The 5,141-nt window shown below is 42.4% G+C and overlaps 1 protein-coding gene across 1 annotated transcript in view; it reads left to right on the top strand.

Moving 5' to 3' along the window:
* Smyd3 (SET and MYND domain containing 3) overlaps window positions 1-5,141 on the top strand; it is a 690,610-nt gene that overhangs the window by 297 nt on the left and 685,172 nt on the right. The window lies entirely within an intron of this gene.

Below are 5,141 nucleotides of genomic sequence, written 5' to 3'. Positions count from 1 at the left end.
CGCTCTGCCGGGACGCGCGAGTTCGCCGGGCGAATCCGCGCCCTGCCCGGAAGCCCCCCGGGCTGCAGTAGGAATTGGGGAGCCAGCGGTGCAGACTTAAGGGGAAACCTTGAGCCCTGGGGGATTTTCTTGGAGGACAACGGATCTGTCTATACTGTACCACAAGTTTTAGGGGTACGGCTTGGAGACCGTAAGTGGCAAAGGTGGGTGTGGGTGGGAGGGAACTGGGATGGGAATTGGCTCAGAACCGGGGACCCACTGGGAAAGAACCAGGCTTGCCGGAGGTGAGAGAATTTTGCTGTTTACTGTGCACTTTTATGGTCCAGGTTTTGTCTGGCTTGGGGATATGAAGATGAACTGGACTCTAAGAAATCTTCAAGAAGCACATCAAAGAGAGATAGTAGTTACATGGTGACAGACTGAACTACAGGTGCAGATAATGTGGTAGCGTAAAATAAGTTACTGAGGTTTCACAGGATACTTTGCCATTTAGTGGTTGTACAGGTAGATCGAACTTTTTTTTTGCCCACTCTAGCCTCAAACTTGGAATCTTCCTATCTCAGTCTCCAAAGTTGCTGGGATCACATGTATGCGACATCACACCCACTGCAAGTCTGACTCTTAACTAGCTGTTTTTGAGAAATCATGTGGTAGTGTTTTGGAAGCCTGGAAGCACAGTGGCAGTGTAAAGGGCTATGTGAATCAATTTATGGAAATGTTTAATATTTACATCTAGTCATAGGAGTTATATGCAGTTAACAAATATTGAGCTCCTATTGATGTGCAGAGGACATCATGATGTGCAGCCCCTTCCCACAGATCTACATCCCTAACCCTTTTTTATATTTTTATTGTGAGACAGGAAGGATCTCACTAAGTCAGTAAGCCTACGTGGGACTCGAACTTGGAATCCTCCTGCCTTAGCTTTCTCTAAGTGTGGAGATTATAGGCCTGCGCCACCTCAGCTCTATTTTGAGATGGATGTGATCTTGTGTGTGATGGCTCTTGCAAACATTTTAGTCTCTGATTGGGTGGGTAGAGGTGGAGTGTAATCTGTAGTTTGACTTTTTTTTTTTTTTTTTTTTTTTTTTGGTACCGGGGATTGAACTTGGGTCCTTGCGCTTGCAAGGCAGGCCACCGAACCGCTGAGCTAAATCCCTGGCCCCATAGTTTGACTGTTAATGTTAATTACTACATCTTTTCTTGGTTCATAATTTATGAATTCTCATATACGTTTTAGTTTCCAAGTAATAATTCTGTCTTATTGTTTTCTGCAGTAATGGAACAAATCTTTTTAATGAGAACTTTGAAGTATATGTGAACTGTGGGGTTCAGTACAGTTCTTTCCTTTCAAGACTTTTAGCTGGGAATGGTATTGCAAATCTGTGATTCCAGCACTCTGGGAGACTGAGGCAGGCAAATCACAAGTTCAAGCCTATCCTGATCAAAATGTGAAGGCCTTAGGTTCAATCCCTAGTAAGGAGTGGTTGGGGGAGGGTAGACTTGTTTTTTTTTGAAGGTCCAAGCATTTAAGTTGTACTTTTTTTTTCAGTACTGTGGATTGAACCTAAGATCTTGTTCATGCTAAACAAAGTCTCTACTACTGAGCTGCATCCCCACCACAACCCTCTCTCTAAAAAAATTGAGACAAAGTCTCACTAAAGTGCCCAGGCTGGCCATGAACTTGAGATCTTCCTGCCTCATCCTCTGAGTAGTTGAGATTATACATGCTTGTTACAATGTGCAGTTTAAGGCATACATCTTGATTCTTATACAGGCAAATTGGAGAAAGTAGGTCTTTTCTCTTGCCCTCTTTAAAGTGTATTCAGAGTTTGAATGTACTCCAAAGTAGAATTTACTGTTTCTTAAGTCCTGTAACATTAGCTGATGGGGAAGATGTAAATCATCTTGTGGATAAAATTAAATTACCATATTATATTGTACTTGGAACAGGAAAATTTTAGAATGAATAAAATGTGACAAATTACTTGTAATAACTAAATTATCAGATCTGAGCTTGATTAATTTGATGCTTTGAATCATATGTTTTCCAAGATAACGTACACAAACCCTTGTGGGTGGGAATGCCTCTTGATTGATCATATTATTTCATTATTGCTCTCTACTATTTTTTTTTTACAAGAATAGTGGTGATTTAAGCAAACGAGAATTACTTGAAAGGGTATCAAGATTTTAGCATTGCTTTAAAGACGTGGAGAAAACTTGGCTTTGAAAATGATCAGGAACCAAGACAGAAGAGCACTGCAAGAGTAGTTGAGTGTGGGATTTGGAGAGTACTTTATATCCTTTCTGTTGCTTGGTAATAATGGATTCTGTAGCATGCCCCACTAGTACCATGGACACTGGACCTTGCTCCTGCTGCTTCTTGGGAAACTGTTTCTAGAAAGTTGTTCTCTCTACCATTTTTCCTTGTGATATTAGCTTCTGATTCAAAGTCCTTGGTGATTGTCTTGGATTGGCTGAGTTTAGGCCACTGCCTGAACCCCAGCTGCAAGGGAAGTTGTTCAGGTGAATATCTGGCCTTTTTGGCTTTAAGGTAGGAGACAAATATGGCCTTGAACCTGGAGCAGTCCTCCTACCTTAGCCTCTTGAGTGCTGGGATTACAAGAGTGTGCTACCATATAGGGCAAGAAATACTTATTATGTCTCAAAAAATGATTTTTATAAGGTTCTACCTGCTTTCTTTTGCCCTAGGGCTATTTTGATTAGCAATTTAATTCTGTGTATTTATGTTAATAGAGGAAGTTGAACCTGGTCCTTGACTGTTCTTGGTCTTTTCTTGTCATTCAGGCATATTTCCTTGTTTTTCATGTGATGAGTAGAAAATAAAATGAAGTATGTAAGTCAGAGAAAGATTAAATGACAATAAAATTGTGATCTGAAGTCATTTATATTGTCTTTCTGCTGTTGTACATATTTTTTAGTTGGGTGGACATATCTGAGACAAATGAATTGTGTGTATTTTCTCTTCCATCTGTTTTGGTAAGTGTAGCACATAAAATTTCACATATTTGTGGTCTCCTTACTCCTAGACACAGTGCCTTAAGTCTAACTTTGCATTTTTATTATATAGAATACACACAGATGTTAAATTTTGAATTTGTGAAAGGATTCATGGGGGAATTTTAAAGTCATTGTAAAGTATGTTTGTCTTTGATTTTCCAAAGTTCCAAGTTGCCTGCAGCTTCCATGTGAAGAGTTACTTCCAGCAAGCTCTAATGGTAGTTTTTCCTGTAGGGTACAGCAGGTATCCGGTATCATTCAGCATTAAGGCTGAGGATGAGGCATAGTACCTCCCAGGAGGAAAGATGATGACTTGGAAGTAGAAAATCCATCCCTTTCGGCCCTAGTAGATTATGGGAAGAAGGGGGAAAAAGAGAAAAGAGATTTTGAGAATTATATGTTCTGAATTTGCTTGCCTGGCCAAACTCCTAGGGTTTTAGGGGTTGTTGAATGCCATGAGGAGACAGTCGATAGTACACTTTGGCTCTGCACATTATTTGGAATCTTGAGAGGAAGCAGCTATCTGTGCAGCGTAATGCTGTGTTAGCATTGGGGGCTGTAGCACAGCAGCGGCAGAAGAAGTGGCTGGATAGAGGACTCTGTGGAGGCAGGGGATTTTGAAAAGCTAGCATAGTACTTTAAGGGAGATGGAGGAGCTTAGAGGGCTGGTGCAACAGCAAGCATGACAACGGACTATGTGAATACACATTCAAAGTCAGAACCATGGACACCAGGAATGATGAGATGGCACCAGGCCAGCCAGGGGACCTGATCACTTCCTTGCTGCAGATACCAGTGAGGTTCCAGAGAGAAACAACTACACACCTAAGGTCATCTTGCCACCTTTACTTTGGGGATGTCTCATATGACCTATGAGAAAAGTATACCCCAAAGCAGCCATAAAAACCAGTCCTGGGAAGGAGTGAATATTAATTGGAAAAGTTGAGTTATTGCTTGACAGATTTTAAGTTTTCTGGATGTTTAATAAAGTAGATGTCCATGAATATTGTTAGATTATAGAAAATGCAGCACCATGTTCAGAAAACAGATTAGGTCAGGTGTGGTACCCTATGCCTGTAATCCCAGCGTTTGGGAGGTTGAGGCTGGAGATTGCTGTAAGTTCGAGGCCAGCCTGGGCTACACAGTGAGTTGAAAGCTAGTCGGAACTATATAGTGAGTCCCTGTCTCAAAAAAACTGTACCCCTTCCCAAAAAAGACAGATAAGATCAATTTTAGGAAGTAAAGTAGCCATGTTTGAGTTGCTACGTATGTAAGTATGAACAGGCAGTAAAGGGAAATATAGGAACATTAGGTTGGAATCTGTCTTGGATGAGGACTTAAACTGGGGAGGAAATAGCTTCCTATCTTGGGTTAAGAAGAGGTGCCAGAGAGCACAACAGCAGTGCTGAATGAAAGGTTTGGGACAATTAGGGAAGTGGTTGCCAAGTGACTCAGTCTTGGAGAGGAGAAGGCTTGAAATAATCTGGGAGAGAAGAGTACATTGCCTAGTGAAATGTGGGATTGTTTTCAAGTACCGAGGGCCCACTTAAAACTTACTCATTTAAACTGCCTTGCCTAGCAGATCAATGCATCTCTCTCTCTCTCCCCCACCCCTCTCTTTCCCTTCCCCTTCCTTCCCTCCCTTCGTCCTTCCTTCCTTCCCCTCTCCCTTTCTCTCCCCTTGTCTCTTTCCCTTTTTCTTCTTTCCGTCCTCTCTCCCCTCCCCATCCTCCCTCCCCCTTCTTTCCAAAAGAGCAGCTACTTAGTTATGAAAATTGGTTTGACTCACAGTTAGCAGGTTGGTGTGATGCATGGTGAGAGAGGGAAAGAATTTGGAGCAGATAAGGAAGCGTGTAATCATAGACCATGGTTTCTAAGGTAGAGTGTGAGGTCATGTGTGAGGTAGGGTTATGGGTGGTGAAGTATTATGGAATCATTGGATTAGTGGCCCTGATGTGGTCCAAGAAAAGGTGGAATGGCAGAGAACAGATTGGCTTATATATGTGCTTAGAAGTACTATATATAGGTCTGCGATCACCCGGCGGCGTGCGCGCGAGCTCCCAGCCTGCGCGGGAGCTCCCGGCCTGCGCGACAACAGACCCAGGAAGGAAGGTAGC

Source organism: Fukomys damarensis, unplaced genomic scaffold (assembly GCF_012274545.1).
Source record: "Fukomys damarensis isolate Sample0158 unplaced genomic scaffold, DMR_v1.0_HiC HiC_scaffold_11, whole genome shotgun sequence".
NCBI classification, from domain to species: domain Eukaryota; kingdom Metazoa; phylum Chordata; class Mammalia; order Rodentia; family Bathyergidae; genus Fukomys; species Fukomys damarensis.
The sequence above is the reverse complement of the archived record's forward strand: the minus strand, read 5'-3'. Positions and strand labels throughout refer to the sequence as shown.